Source organism: Ranitomeya imitator, chromosome 4 (genome assembly GCF_032444005.1).
Source record: "Ranitomeya imitator isolate aRanImi1 chromosome 4, aRanImi1.pri, whole genome shotgun sequence".
Lineage (NCBI taxonomy): Eukaryota > Metazoa > Chordata > Amphibia > Anura > Dendrobatidae > Ranitomeya > Ranitomeya imitator.
In genome coordinates, this window is record NC_091285.1 from 327,959,477 (window position 1) to 327,976,697 (window position 17,221).

Sequence of the window (17,221 nt, forward strand, 5' to 3'; positions counted from 1 at the left end):
CCCAAAAGCGCACTCCACCATTCTTCGTGCACGTGTGAGGCGGTAGTTAAAAATTCTTTTAGTTTGGGTTATCTACTTTGGGGTTTCCTATGTTAGCCACTTAGTCTCTTAAACCACTTGATTTGGTTATGTGCATGGTGATACTACTTTTATGTGCAGGTGCTTTACCATGTAAACAAGTTGTATACAACTTAATGGGAGAGCTAACTTTACTGCTAGACACTTTAACTTCAGAAAAAAAGAAATTACAGTTGACCAAGATGGAACTAGCAAAAAGACTTGTGGCACAGGTGGCATCCTATTTACATGTCATTTAAAGGTATTTGTCATCTTGGCTACCTCATCTGAGAGCTGCATAACTTAGGAAAAGAGACCCTAATTCTAATGATGTATCACTTTGTTTACTGACTAAAGCAGTTGTGACACAATTATAGCTTTTAGATGTGGCAGAGTTCAGAAAGTTAACCCCGACCACACCACAGCTTGCTGTGTACATTGTCTATTGACAGTAAGCTGCTTATCAGAGGAGGGGCATGGTCAGACTAGGGTTCACATGAGATGTAGTCCAGGCAGTAATAATCCAGGTGATAAAACATTCATTGTATTGAAACAACAGCACAGAGCCTAATAAGTGACCAATCACTGAAATCAGTGTCTAAGCCCCTATCTCATGCTGTCCTCAGATTACATATTAAAAACCTGCTGATCACAGCATAGCGGTTCCTACTGATCACTAGAATAGGGAACTCAAACCCTCACTCTTCTCACTGCATAACAACACTAAAGAACAGTTTGGTGAGGGAGGTGAGCATGCCCCATGCTGCTTCATTCAATGGCTGTGGGGCTGATGGATAAAGCTACACACTCTACAAGGCTGTATTCACAAATCACCAACACTTTTAATGGATCAGCAGATATCAACTGGCACTTTATTAAAACTGCCCTTTACTGCTGTTATACGGTAAAGGAAGCTAGGACTAATCCTGTTCACATTCATTGTGGAAAAAACACCTTTAGGCTATGTGCACATGTTCAGGATTTCTCGCAGAAAATTCCTGAGAAAAACCTGAAATTTTCTGCAAGAAATCCGCAAGAAATCTGCATGCGTTTTTGCCGCGTTTTTGCCACGTTTTTGATGCATTTTTTTCCGGACATTTCCCAATGCATTTTGTAGTGGGAAATCCACAAAAAAAATGCAAAATTAATGAACATGCTGCATTTTTTACCGCGATGCATTTTTTTCGCAGAAAAAAATGCATCATGTGCACAAAACATGCAGAAATCATTCTAAATGATGGGATGCTTATTGTATGCGGTTTTTTTGCGGTTTTATAGCGTTTTTATTGGGAAAAACTGTGGAAAAAAATAGCAACGTGTGCACACAGCCTTAAAGTGACAGTTCCTCAGTATGACACCTATTAGGGGCCATTCAGACATTCACTTCATATATTCGCGTACAGTCTGAATTTTTATCGGAAAGCACTCGGACAGACTCAGAGTCCCATGGATCCATTTACACATCACAGATCTGAGCATGAGATCCGTGAAACTCAGAGCATGTCCTAATGTGATTTCATGTTGAAGATCGGAATAAGGACATGCTCAGTGGGTATGTGCGCTGTCTGAAAATAAAATTGGGCAGCACACAGATACTTCAAATGGAGTATCTAATGATAGAAAGTAGGAAGTGTTAGTAAATCAAAATGACAGGTTTTATACCAAACAATGCTGCATAGGGCATAACCAATGCAATTAAAATATGGACGAGAAGTGAGAAGAGAGGAAAAAACGAGGAGTAAAGTGGAAAAGAATGGGAAATACATGCATTTATAATTCATGCACTCATATGGCGTGGCAAGCTTCGGCTGCATATAATGAACTTTTGTACTTTTTACCTCTTTACAGTATACACGTCCAGTCTATTACTTTGCATTAATATATGGAAAAGTGAGTAGCAGAAATCTCAATTTTAGATATTGAAGCTTTAAATTCTAATCAATGGTGACCATGCACACTATAACATTGACAGCTGCGTGCAAGAACATGAAAAGCCTCACCATGACATGTCGCTGCATCAGTAGTAAGGACATCTATCCATGCTGCTGACCAGAAGTGTGTAGTGGGCAAAAGCAGGAAAAAGGATCAGTGCTTAAATAAAACGTCCGTTTATTTCATCCATTAAAAACAGGGATATCCATGATCAAAAAAATACATGTGATTCTTACACTTTATGACTAAGGGCAGTTATGTCAGGAACTCTGTATTTTTTAATCATGGATATCCCTTGTTTTAACCAATTAAACAAACGGAAGTTTTACTCAAGCACCGCAGATCCTTTTTACTTTTTTTGCTCATTGGCAGCTAAACTAGTTGTTGCCAAATCTGTTGCTAAAACTGATCATAAGAAAACTGCTTCCAACCCAGGTCTGTAATTATGTTCCAATCCCACAAATAGGACCGATATTCGCATTTATAGATCTTGTCTGAAATCAAATAAATATAGAGTCAATAGTGATCAGTAGTGGTCATTGGTGGGCATAATATATATGAAATGTTCTTTTTTTATTTGTTTCATTTGTAAATACAAATCTAATATATAATTGCCTAGAATACTACTTCCTGCAATTTGTGCCAACTTTCGTGGCTTTGTCCGGAGCTAATGTCCGGAGCTAATGTCCGGAGCTAATGTCCGGAGATAATGTCCGGAGATTAATTGCCTAGAATACTACTTCCTGCAATTTGTGCCAACTTCCGTGGCTTTGTCCGGAGCTAATGTCCGGAGCTAATGTCCGGAGCTAATGTCCGGAGATAATGTCCGGAGATTAATTGCCTAGAATACTACTTCCTGCAATTTGTGCCAACTTCCGTGGCTTTGTCCGGAGCTAATGTCCGGAGCTAATGTCCGGAGATAATGTCCGGAGATTAATTGCCTAGAATACTACTTCCTGCAATTTGTGCCAACTTCCGTGGCTTTGTCCGGAGCTAATGTCCGGAGCTAATGTCCGGAGCTAATGTCCGGAGCTAATGTCCGGAGCTAATGTCCGGAGATAAGTGACGTCAACAGTGTCCAGTGTCTGATTGGTTGCCGCCTGCTGCGAGCGACCAATCAGAAACGTGCCGTACTGTGACACACTCCGCCCGCCATTTTGGTGTGATTTTTGAATTTTTACCTCACAGCAAGTTTCTACTGCGTGGAGGCGGGCCCAGTGACGTTGCTCTTCAAGCTCCTGCCGAATTTCGTCAAAAAAATGATAATACCATTTACCAAAACTATATATATTTAGTTGTGAAGTGGTTCAGTGACATTTTCACACCAATTTTGAACTTTTGTTTGGTGTTTTCTCCATATACTGCCTATTATTTTTGTTCTTTCTTACTATTATTTATTAATTGTATTATTCTTATATTTGAATAAATAAAGTATATATGGATTCTAGACTCCCGATTCTTTAGAATCGGGCTGCCATCTAGTTAATAAATAATAGTAAGAAAGAACAAAAATAATAGGCAGTATATGGAGAAAACACCAAACAAAAGTTCAAAATTGGTGTGAAAATGTCACTGAACCACTTCACAACTAAGTATATATAGTTTTGGTAAATGGTATTATCATTTTTTTGACAAAATTCGGCAGGAGCTTGAAGAGCAACGTCACTGGGCCCGCCTCCACGCAGTAGAAACTTGCTGTGAGGTAAAAATTCAAAAATCACACCAAAATGGCGGGCGGAGTGTGTCACAGTACGGCACGTTTCTGATTGGTCGCTCGCAGCAGGCGGCAACCAATCAGACACTGGACACTGTTGACGTCACTTCTCTCCGGACATTAGCTCCGGACATTAGCTCCGGACAAAGCCACGGAAGTTGGCACAAATTGCAGGAAGTAGTATTCTAGGCAATTATATATTAGATTATACTTATACTTTTTCAGCACCATGTTTTGTTTTTCAGCACACTGTTGACAGCCTTCTGCAGCACATCTCCCTACTTTACCTTGATATATGTCATTTTATTAAATACATCAATATTATGAGCCCTTTTTCTTATGTTTGTGTGTCCCCTGCACCTTCTATACTTACCCAATAAAGTATATATTTTTATATTTTCATACATTGTTCTATGGACTTTTTTATCGGTACCTTGGTGTTTTGCTCTCTGGATGGAAATTGGCGAGATATCTGTACATTTAAAGGCACCATAATGGTTTCCATACACTTAAAGGGAAGCTGTCATCAGAAATTACTTAGAAATCAGGTTTTTGTGTTACTTTAATTTAAAAAAGGCATTTTTTTCCTCATATCACAATCTTTATTAAAAACACAAAATCAGTAATCTTACAATTTTCATACTGGCCACGGGGGCTTCTTTAGACTCATACAGCCTGATATATCAGGGCGCATTCACAGCAAGACTCCATATTACTAAAGGCAGGATTATAATGACAGGAGGTAATGTCTCTATATACAGTTGATAAGAAAGGATCCACCATTCACAGTAGGTGCCATAGTTGACCCTGCTCCCCATCCCTTCACAATGACTTATGCACAGACTTATTAGACTCTTCAGCACAAAAGATAGGGTTAGGCTCTGTTCACTATGGCTATGTAAATGTGTTGTTTTCCAAAACAATTGGAAGTTAAGAGTCTAAAACAGCCACAGTGGCCAGTTTGAAAACTGCAAGATTTATATTTTTTATTTTTAATGTACAGGGTTGGCTATTTATATGTATAAACCTGGGTGGGTCATTTATATGGATAAACCTAAATAAAATGGGAATGGTTGGTGATATAAACTTCCTGTTTGTGGCACATTAGTATATGGGAGGGGGAAACTTTTCAAGATGGGTGGTGACCATGGCAGCAATTTTGAAGTCAGCCATTTTGGATCCAACTTTATAAATGGCCCACCCAGGTGTATCCATATAAATCGCCCATCCTGTAAAATGGATATGTAAAAAGACTAAAAAAAAATTCATTTTTTTTTAAAGCATATTTAATACAAAAATGTGATATAAGGAATTGGTCATTTTCTGATATGACAGTTTCCCCATTTAGATGACGTACCCATAGGAAAAATCATCAATCTGAGATTGGTGAGGGTACGACACCTGGCAACCATTTTGATCAGCTTGAAAGCAGCTCTGGCAGCCCCTGTATGTAGACACAACGAGAATACGCAGAGCTCAGTACCATTCCAAATGTGGCAGCAATTGCTGGTACTGCAGAACAGCTTTTATGCTTGAAAGGCTCCGAACCGCTCACAATGAAAAGAATAGAAGCCATTCTGCAATACCTGTCAGCAGGGAATGCTTTCAGCTGATCGGTGAGGGTATTGGGTGTTGAATCCCCATCGATCTCTGATCAATGACCTCTCCCACAGATGGGGCATCGATATTGTGTTACTGAACAACCCCTTAAATATGGCAGCTGGCCGAAAGTTAATTTGGCTAATGGCAATCTTTATCTATTCGGTGGTGGTGGCTGTTTATTTGTTATCCACTCACAACATTTATGTTGCCTGAAACAAATATTACTCAGCAGCACATTAACTTGTGTAAACAGGGGATGGGTTGTCCACAATATGCAAAGTGTTTGAAGGATGATCAAACATAGTATTATTCATTCATCCCCATACATTCTGTATCATTGTGTTTGAAATGGTCTTTAAATGAGTTATGATGTTAAGTCATGAATCTGACCATTTAAAAGGTTTCTTATGGACCGGATACACATTAGATTCATGTTGGCCGAATCCACCAATATTGAGAGGTTAAGCAGGCGGTCTAATGTGCATGGGACTCTGGCAGATTGATGTTTGGGAGAGATGTTGATCATGCATGTCTGATTTCAGACTGCCTATCGCATTGTTCTCCTGGAGATAAGCCAACGTATCACAAAGAACATAGGCCGAATGATCGCTTCTGTCTACTGGACAGTAAGCTGGGATGGCTGTCGGCCGATTGATCAGCCAAAGCATCGTTTGGTCAACAGCCATCTAATGTGTAACACCAGCTTTAGGGAAGTCTATAATGATTGAGAAGCTATATTCTGAATATATAACAATTGGTTGCTGAAATAAGATCAGTTCAGTTCAGAAATATCTATAACTATAAATGCAATTCACTGTTGTTGCCGGTGCTGTAATACTTTTCCTTCTATGGATCCAATTCTCATGTAAATCATTTGGGATATATGCATAAAAAGTCAATCTAAAAAGGTAAATGCTGGAATCAACACGATGATGTCTAAGATTATAGATATCTTATCATGTCAATTACCTGGGACTTATTATTTACCAGAGGTGGCCTATACTGTGTAAGATTAGATTACTAGGCTAGAAAACTTTCAATGACATTTGTCCATGGAATACAATGAGGGTTTTGTAGAAAAATGCACTCTATAATTACTGATTTATCTTTTCCTGCCCTCAAAGAATATAAGTCCTGCTACTTTTATTTCCAAAAGCAAACTAAATATTTGTGTGAGTGAATACATATAATATATATATATATATATATATATATATATATACACAAACTAAAACACAAACTATATGTATATATATAAAAAAAAATAAAGGTAACACTTAAACAACAGAATATAACTCCAAGTAAATCAAACTTCTGTGAAATCAAACTGTCCACTTAGGAAGCAACACTGATTGACAATCAATTTCACATGCTGTTGTGCAAAAGGAATAGACAACAGATGGAAAGTATTAGCAATTATCAAGACACACTCAATAAAGGAGTGGTACTGCAGGTGGGGACCACAGACCACATCTCAGTACCATTGCTTTCTGGATGATGTTTTGGTCACTTTTGAATGTTGGCTGTGCTTTCACACTCGTGGTAGCATGAGATGGACTCTACAACCCACACAAGTGGCTCAGGTAGTGCAGCTCATCCAGGATGGCACGTCAATGCGAGCTGTGGCAAGAAGGTTTGCTGTGTCTGTCAGCGTAGTGTCCAGAGGTTGGAGGCACTACCAGGAGACAGGCCAGTACACCAGGAGACGTGGAGGGGGCCGTAGGAGGGCAACAACCCAGCAGCAGGACCACTACCTCAGCCTTTGTGTAAGGAGGAACAGGAGGAGCACTGCCAGAGCCCTGCAAAATGACCTCCAGCAGGCCATAAATGTGCATGTGTCTGCACAAGTGGTTAGAAACCAACTCCATGAGGATGGTCTGAGTGTCCGACGTCCACAAATGGGGGTTGTGTTCACAGCCCAACACCATGCAGGATGCTTGGCATTTGCCACAGAACACCAAGATTGGCAAATTCACCACTGGCGCCCTGTGCTCTTCACAGATGAAAGCTGGTTCACACTGAGCACATGTGACAGACATGATAGAGTCTGGAGACGCCTTGGAGAGCGATCTGCTGCCTGCAACATCCTTCAGCATGACCGGTTTGACAGTGGGTCAGTAATGGTGTGGGGTGGCATTTCTTTGGAGGGCCACACAGCCCTCCATGTGCTTGCCAGAGGTAGCCTGACTGCCATTAGGTACCGAGATGAGATCATCAGACCCCTTGTGAGACCATATGCTGGTGTGGTTGGCCCTGGGTTCCTCTTAATGCAGGACAATGCCAGACCTCATGTGGCTGGAGTGTGTCAGCAGTTCCTGCAAGATGAAGGCATTGAAGCTATGGAGTGGCTCACCCATTCCCCAGAGCTGAATCCGATTGAACACATCTGGGACATCATGTCTCGCATCATCCACCAATGTCACGTTGCACCACAGACTGTCCAGGAGTTGGTAGATGCTTTAGCTCAGGTCTGGGAGGAGATCCCTCAGGAGACCATCTGCTGCCTCATCAGGAGCATGCTCAGGCTTTGTAGGGAGGTCATACAGGCACGTGGAGGCCACACACACTACTGAGCATCATTTCCTTGTCTTGAGGCATTTCCACTGAAGTTGGATCAGCCTGTAATTTCATTTTCCACTGATTTTGAGCATCTTTCCAACTCCAGACCTCCGTGGAATGTTAGTTGTGATTTATGTTGATTATTTTTAGGTTTTATTGTTCTCAACACATTCCACTATATAATGAATAAAGATTTACAACTGGAATATTTCATTCAGTAATATCTAGGATGTGGGATTTTATTTGTTCCCTTTATTTTTTGAGCAGTGTATAATATATATAAAATATATATATGTATATGTATATATATATATATATATATATATATATATATACAGTTAGGTTCATATATATTTGGACAGAGACAACATATTTCTAATTTTGGTTATAGACATTACCACAATGAATTTTAAACAAAACAATTCAGATGCAGTGGAAGTTCAGACTTTCAGCTTTCATTTGAGGGTATCCACATTAAAATTGGATGAAGGGTTTAGGAGTTTCAGCTCCTTAACATGTGCCACCCTGTTTTTAAAGCGACCAAAAGTAAATGGACAATTGACTCCAGGGCTATTTCATGGATAGGTGTGGCCAATCCCTTTGTTATGTCATTCTCAATTAAGCAGATAAAAGGCCTGGAGTTTATTTGAGGTGTGGTGCTTGCATTTGGAAGGTTTTGCTGCGAAGTAAACATGTGGTCAAAGGAGCTCTCCATGCAGGTGAAACAAGCCATCCTTAAGCTGCGAAAACAGAAAAAACTCATCCGAAATATTGCTACAATATTAGGAGTGGCAAAATCTACAGTTTGGTACATCCTGAGAAAGAAAGAAAGCAATGGTGAACTCATCAATGCAAAAAGCCCTGGGCGCCCACGGAAGACAACAGTGGTGGATGATCGCAAAATAATCTCCATGGTGAAGAGAAACCCCTTCACAACAGCCAACCAAGTGACCAACACTCTCCAGGAGGTCGGCGTATCAATATCCAAATCTACCATAAAGAGAAGACTGCATGAAAGTAAATATAGAGGGTTCACTGCACGGTGCGAGCCACTCATAAGCATCAAGAAGAAAAAGGCTAGACTGGACTCTGCTAAAAACATCTAAAAAAGCCAGCACAGTTCTGGAAGAACATTCTTTGGACAGATGAAACCAAGATCAACCTCTACCAGAATGATGGAAAGAGAAAATTATGGCGAAGGCGTGGTCCAGCTCATGATCCAAAGCATTCCACATCATCTGTAAAACCCGGCGGAGGCAGTGTGATGGCTTGGGCACGCATGGCTGCCAGTGGCACTGGGTCACTAGTGTTTATTGATGTTGTGACACAGGACAGAAGCAGCCGAATGAATTCTGAGGTCTTCAGAGCCGCCATACTGTGCACTCAGATCCAGCCAAATGCAGCCAAACCGATTGGTCGTCGTTTCATACTACAGATGGACAATGACCCAAAACATAAAGCCAAAGCAACCCAGGAGTTTATTAAAGCAAAGAAGTGGAATATTCTTGAATGGCCAAGTCAGTCACCTGATCTCAACCCAATTGAGCAGCATTTCACTTGTTAAAGACTAAACTTCAGACAGAAAGGCCCACAAACAAACAGCAACTGAAAACCACCACAGTGAAGGCCTGGCACAGCATCAAAAAGGAGGAAACACAGCGTCTGGTGATGTCCATGAGTTCAAGACTTCAGGCAGTCATTGCCAGCAAAGGGTTTTCAACTATGTACTAAAAATGAACATTTTATTTAAAATATTATTGAATCTGTCCAAATACTTTTGATCCCTTTAAAAACAGGGTGGCACATGTTAAGGAGCTGAAACTCCTAAACCCTTCATCCAATTTTAATGTGGATATCCTCAAATGAAAGCTGAAAGTGTGAACTTCAACTGCATCTGAATTGTTTTGTTTAAAATTCACTGTGGTAATGTCTATAACAAAAATTAGAAAAATGTTGTATCTGTCCAAATATATATGGACCTAACTGTATATATATATATATATATATATATATATATATATACGCTCTTGTCTTTTGTCCATAGATGGAAGGTGCATGCTCACATCTTTAATTTTTCAATCACACATACTAAAATCCATCCACTATTACATGTTGAATCATAAATCTCATGTAATAGCTTGGCTCATACTATAAAGATCATTGTTTATATTTTATGCTCCCATCACTCCAGACAGGCATTTTAATACACCTCCCTTCTCTTTCCAAGAGACTGTAATATTCTTCCAATAAGCCCCATTGTAAAGGTCACAGGCATTGGAAGCCTGAATGTCAGGGGTACCATTCTTTCTGTGCTAGTTACATTGGTAATCGATTTTGATCACTTGCTATTGTGTGATATGTATTAACTTTGGAAAATCAGAGCCCCAGATGTTTCTTCCATTAATCTGTTCTATCCGGAGGAAATTCTCTTTATAAACAAGGGGAACTAAAATCCAAAAGGGTAAAGTAGATCCATGAGCAGAGAGCCTATATATAAAGTGTAGCAACCCTTGCATTTATAGACACAAGATATGCAATGTCTTTTATTCCAATCTCTCCATAAAATAATTGCTAACGAATAACTGAAATGGATTTCATTTGTAGAAAATGATACGTGTCAGACATCCAGTGTCCTGTGTGATTCTATCACATTTTCACCAGCTCAACAAGTCTCCAGGGACCTCCCTGCTCTTCTGCTGAGCAGATAGATTTTGGTGTGGACTGTTGCTGACATGCCTCTCAGTCTCATATGTTCCAAAAGTCATATATCACCTTTTATGTTCTGGGGTCATACTTCACTCATATAGACGGCAATGACTCACATTGTACTGGGATGACAGCAACTGTCTTTGCAAATAGCTTATCACTGTATTCTAATACAGAGAAAAGACAAAGTTTTAATCCCACAGTTTCTTATCTAGATAAAGCATAAGATATTGTGGGATTTACAACAAGAACTGGATGATTCCTAAATGTCATATTATCCCTAAGGGGTGACTTCTCATAGTAAATGGCAATTTAAAAAAAAAAGCATTATCTGACGAAAGTAAGAAAAACAACTGAACTCGATCAGATCAAACTTAGCATAGACACACTGTATGTATGTGTGTATATATATATATATATATATATATATATATATATATATATATATATATATATATATTTCTTTGCATTTCTTAAAAATCCCTCCCCGCCCACCACTGCTTGTTTACTCTGAAGAGGTGTCACCGTCATATTCACTTTAGGGTGTATTTAACAAGTCTGCAAAGGAGGAGCAAAGCCGTGTAAAAAAAAATGCACCACATTCCTATCAGTACAAACAGTGGTATCTAATAATAAGACGTGATTAGGTTATTGCAGTATTATTTCTGTTACTTCAGTTCCTCAAAGAGATCACTTTGAGGGATTACACAACCTGCTCACCTACAAGGCAAAGACTTCTGATCACACACAAGTCCCACTTTCATGGCTTTCCTTTTGGAAGTCCCCTGTCCCTTAAACAGTCAGTGAGCATCCAGAGGCAAGCGCTGCCGATACTGGGGCTGTATCACTATACTGTGTTCCTAATCACTTCCCTAGAAAAACCATTACTGCAGAAAGACAGCCACATCCTAGAAACAGCATAATACCTAGCATTACTCACTATATAGTAATGGTGGTGTAATATTGATTGCATAGTAGAATATTGTATATAGTAAGGCATTGCATAGCATAATACTGTACATAGTACAGCATAGTATAGTGCTGCATAGTAGAATATTGTATATAGTATAGTATAGAACTATATATAGTATTGCATATAGTATAGCATTGCATAGTATAATACTGTATATAGTACAGCATAGTATAGTACTACATCATATATAGTACAGCATAGTATAGTGTACATAGTATAGTGCTGACTAGTATAATATTGTATATAGTATAGTACTATATATAATATGTTACAGCATAGTATAGTACTATATATAATATACTACAGTATAGTATAGTGCTGAGTAGTATAATATTGTATATAGTACAGTATAGGATAGTACTACATAGTGTAGTGTATATAGTATAACATTGTATATAGTACAGTATAGGATAGTACTACATAGTGTAGTGTATATAGTATAACATTGTATATAGTACAGTATAGGATGGTACTACATAGTGTAGTGTATATAGTATAACATTGTATATAGTACAGTATAGGATGGTACTACATAGTGTAGTGTATATAGTATAATTTTGTATATAGTATAGTACATTATATAATATAGTACAGCGCTGACTAGTATAATATTGTATATAGTACAGTATAGGATGGTACTACATAGTGTAGTGTATATAGTATAACATTGTATATAGTACAGTATAGGATGGTACTACATAGTGTAGTGTATATAGTATAACATTGTATATAGTACAGTATAGGATGGTACTACATAGTGTAGTGTATATAGTATAATATTGTATATAGTACAGTATAGGATAGTACTACATAGTGTAGTGTATATAGTATAACATTGTATACAGTACAGTATAGGATGGTACTACATAGTGTAGTGTATATAGTATAACATTGTATATAGTACAGTATAGGATGGTACTACATAGTGTAGTGTATATAGTATAACATTGTATATAGTACAGTATAGGATGGTACTACATAGTGTAGTGTATATAGTATAATATTGTATATAGTACAGTATAGGATGGTACTACATAGTGTAGTGTATATAGTATAATTTTGTATATAGTATAGTACATTATATAATATAGTACAGCGCTGACTAGTATAATATTGTATATAGTACAGTATAGGATGGTACTACATAGTGTAGTGTATATAGTATAATATTGTATATAGTACAGTATAGGATGGTACTACATAGTGTAGTGTATATAGTATAATATTGTATGTAGTATATAGTACATTATAGTATACTGCTGCACAGTACGATATTCCATGTAGCACAGAATAATATAGTACTTATTATCTATCCATGGACCCTCTGATTAGTAAACCGCTACGGAGTATGTGGGGGCTCTAGAGATAACAATGATTCTCAATGGAACTGTCCAGCACAGTAGCGGGCTGCCCCAGCCTGTGCACAGGCACCGTGTCACGCCGTGGTACCCACCGTCCCTGGTCCCGCACAGCCCTCAGCGTCGCTCCCGTGCCGCGCACTTGTAGCTGTCCATGGTGCTGGCGCCGGCTGCTGGTCCACAGCTCCTCACTCGCTGCCTCTCCTCCATGTGAAGCGCAAATCCTCCCACTGGCAGCTATTGGTCTCCTCACTCCCCTAATCCACCTCTTAGCAGACGCTCACCCTGAGCACGGGCACGGAAAGCTTCTCCTCAGCTGCCCACGGTGGGTGCCGCCAGCACAGGCACTGCGCGCTGGATGGAGGGGCTCTGGTGGGCTGCTCTCTGTCACTCACTATGCCCAGGCTTTAGGAATGGCACTGCTCACACTGAGGCTTCCATTGTTTAATGATTCATTAGTCCATGGCGTGCTGGAGAAGAGGGGAAGCTACACTGAGAGCCCACCATGCCTCAGAGGTCCCCCCTGATCAGATCCAACCCCAGACACGGACCCCTGGAAACTTGCAGCTTTAGTTCCTTCTTCATTACCTTATATGCTTGGACACACAGTTCTTAATCACTGCATGTTGAGACCCTGAAGGCTCCTGTGAAATGTCTCCCACTTGCCCAGTGGCTAATTAGACATTCTTGACATGGGAATAACACTGATTACCACCGCATGGCACCACAGAATACAAGTACTGCAGACACAGTAGGCAGAACCATGCCAGTCCTACAGCTGGCCAGCAGCCATCCAGAACCAGGCACCAGCCATCAGAACCAGGCACCAGCCATCAGAACCAGGCACCAGCCATCAGAACCAGGCACCAGCCATCAGAACCAGGCACCAGCCATCAGAACCAGGCACCAGCCATCAGAACCAGGCACCAGCCATCCACAACCAGGCACCAGCCATCAGAACCAGGCACCAGCCATCCACAACCAGGCACCAGCCATCAGAACCAGGCACCAGCCATCAGAACCAGGCACCAGCCACCCAGAACCAGGCGGGATCAATGGGATTCTGGCTATGATTCCATCCTGCTGAATGCATGCGCTCAACACAAAAATCCAGAAAGCTTCACAGCTCAACAGCAACCTCCTGCCATCCCCTCCCTGGCAGGCAGCTTAACCCTGTCAGCACCAGAAAGCTGGGACAGGAACAGAATTACTTATATGTGTGTGGGTATTAACTCAATGATGCTTACACCTTTAATGCCACATTCACAACCAACATATCTTAATAATGTATGACTTTGCACTATATATATATATATATACTTATAAGTGCCTCAGTGTACAGAAAATGTTAGTATTTGCATCTGCTCTCACAAAAGGCAAAAGTAATGTCTGATTCATGCTGCTTAAACCACAGGTAACAGGAATCATGTCCTGCTGCACCATTGTAGCCTGGTATGTTTCTCTCTAAAATGCTCCGGCGTTTCAGGAAAAACATCATTTATAGATGTGGCCAGGGATCATAGCCAGAGAAGTTGTCTAGTCCATTGATGCCCCCAACTGATTGCCCCCTGCATTGTTTTAGTTGATTCCCCGGTTTCTCCCGGTTTTTTAAGCTATGTCTTCTCTTCAGTGAATAAGATACCTAGCTGCAGTTGGACAGCCAGGCTTTGATTCATGCTGCCCATGGTTTGGGCAGCGTGAATAAACTGACAAATTCCCTTTATATAAAGTAATAAAAATATGCTGATCTGTCATTAAAGATTATTATCACCTTAATCCTATAAACAATTCCTAACTTCCATCACTTTCCATAAAGGATATACGTATACATAGAAGTACAAAAAAAGGCAGCACACTATAGCAGTATTAAAAAAGTTAACAAACTTTTAATTTGCCATGTGTGCAATAAAGCAACACTTCAGCTCCAAAGAGCCTCTGTCAGATTGGTCAGCAATAACATGATTGCTGCCAGCATCGGATCTTGATGATTTGGCCAACTGCATTCATCCATTGTGGCAACCATTAATAACCTCACTGATTGCAGCCAAGGCGCATAAGTGCGTATATTCCTGTGCTCGCATTGCACTCGGACCAATGTTAAACTATGGAGCAGCCGATTTTTTGTCGGCCGTTTTCCTCGGTCCGAGACAATCGCAGCATGCTGTGATTGTCACGGACACTCGGCCGACTCTCGGCTTACTCGCACCCATATAAGTCTATGGGTGCGAGTGAGACAACGCACATCACTTGGATATCATCCGAGTGATGTGCGTTAAACGCTGACCCCGGCAATGGAGGAGATGGAGAAATTAGTTTCTCTGCCTCCGCAGCTGTGCTCCGTCCCGCTCTCTGCGAGAGGCTTGGCGCACAGACGCATGACACTCGGCTCCTGCTCTCAGCAGAACAGGAGCGGAGGGTCATTAGCATATCACATCGGATGCAATAAGCTAGTGTGACTCCAGCCTAACATTGATTTAATCCTAAATGTCTGTCTCTTTAATGGAATAGTCTAAAAGTTTTTCTAATATGCTACTTTTTAGCTACTTCCAGTTTGATGCCATTTAGTTTGATTAGCTCCAGTGCATGCTGGGATACTCAAACAAGTTGTCAGCAGAGGGCACTGCGCAGCCTATGTCCTCCTGAAGTAAAATTTCATTAGTGATGTCCATTTCAAGGGAATGGAGTAGTCCATGTTCTACTGGGCATACATCAGTTTTCAACTCCAACACATGCTCATGACAAGCCCCTTTGTCACTGCACAGTGACAGTGCACTCCGTTGCCGACTCTGATGAGAAGTGACAAACTGGCAAGGGAGCGCACTGTAAGGAGAGAACCACAGCCTCTGCCAGCTGTTTACATCTCATAAGTATCCCAGCATGCACTGGGAATTTTCAAATGAAATGTCATCGAACAGAATGAGACTGGATAAGTAAATCGTTCTCTATGTGTTTAAAGTTTTCAAAGTGAAATTGTGCTACCTTACACAAACAAAATACAATGTTTGTGGGAGAATTGGTGAGGGCAGTAAACCAGTATGAGCGTTTGCTTAGATAAGCAATACGATTCATGGTTAAAGGGAACCTGTCAGCAGATTTTGCTGCTATAAGATAAGACCCCTGCCTTTCAGAGCTTATCTACAGCATTCTGTAATGCTGTAGATAAGCCCCCAATCTGACCTGAAAGATGAGAAAAATCACTTTTATTATACTCACCGGGGGGGGGGGGGGGGCAGTCCTGTGCGGTCCGGTCCGACGGGTGTTGCAGGTCTGGGTTCGGCGCCTCCCATCTTCTTGCGATGCAGTGGTATTAAACAGCCGCAGATTAGTAAATACTTATTGCTTGGCAACAGTTTAATAGTTTGTTTACACAGGCAGAGCGTTCTTACCTATGTACACTGAACAATCTTTAACTGATCGCAGATCATTAAGTGTGCATAGGAGCAAGTTGCTGCCGAGAATGATCTTTATTGCAGCACAAAAGATGATTTCAGAAAAAGAATGAGATTTTTGCTTGTTCATCAGGTGATTGGCAGCCTGTTTACACTGCACGATTATTGTGAAACGAGCATTCTTGGGCGTGAGTGTTCAGGATACTATAAGGTTATCTTGAATGAGCTATTAAAGGGGTTATCTGGAAGATTTCTCTTTTCTCCTATAGGGTTAAGAATGTACTAGCAGGTAGTTGCTAACTAGCTACTTCTCTTCCAGGCTCAGAGCACTCCTGCTGGTGATTCTCCTGCTTCTACTGATGTCATGTCTCCAGAGCAGTTCTTCCCATTCTACTCTGCTCTGCTGACGGAGTGTCACTGCCGATATCATGCTGATGAGCGACCATCTCTCTGCTGCCTACCTGCAGGGAGTTGGCTGTCAATCAGCATGATGTCGGGAGTTCTGCCTCCTTGACAAAGCAGACTGGAAGACAAAGAACTGCTTTGTTGCTGTGAGGTGAAAGGCAGCAGGAGAATCGCTGTCTAAGCCAGAAGAGATTGCTGCATTGCAATCAGGCAGGTAGTTAGCCCCAAAGGAAAAAAACCTAAATAGCAGAAAACCCCTTTAAGTCAGGTAAAAAAGTAGCAGGAACATAACAAAAATACAAAAATATTACTCCTCCTTGGTCATCCCTCATCTGGAATACTTTGTCCAGTTCTGGGCACCACATTTTATAAAAGACATGGAAAAATTGGAGCAAGAGAAGAGCGACCAGGATGGTGAGTAGACTGTAGAGTATGTCCTACGAGCAACGGTTACAGGATCTGGGAATGTTTAGCTTGCAAAAAAGAAGACTGAGATAGTGGTCTACAAATATCTGACAGGAAGTCA

The 17,221-nt window shown here is 40.6% G+C and overlaps 1 protein-coding gene across 2 annotated transcripts in view; it reads right to left on the reverse strand.

The window, feature by feature from the left end:
- The window catches only part of GRM8 (glutamate metabotropic receptor 8), a 2,054,171-nt gene extending 2,040,166 nt beyond the window's left edge, over positions 1–14,005 (reverse strand). The window contains exon 1 of one of the 2 annotated variants that reach the window (XM_069764916.1): positions 12,997–14,005. The gene's annotated coding sequence lies outside the window, so the exon portion shown is untranslated. The remainder of the gene's footprint in view (positions 1–12,996) is intronic. The other variant, XM_069764915.1, reaches the window with a different exon arrangement.
- Between the last annotated feature and the right edge of the window lie 3,216 nt (positions 14,006–17,221).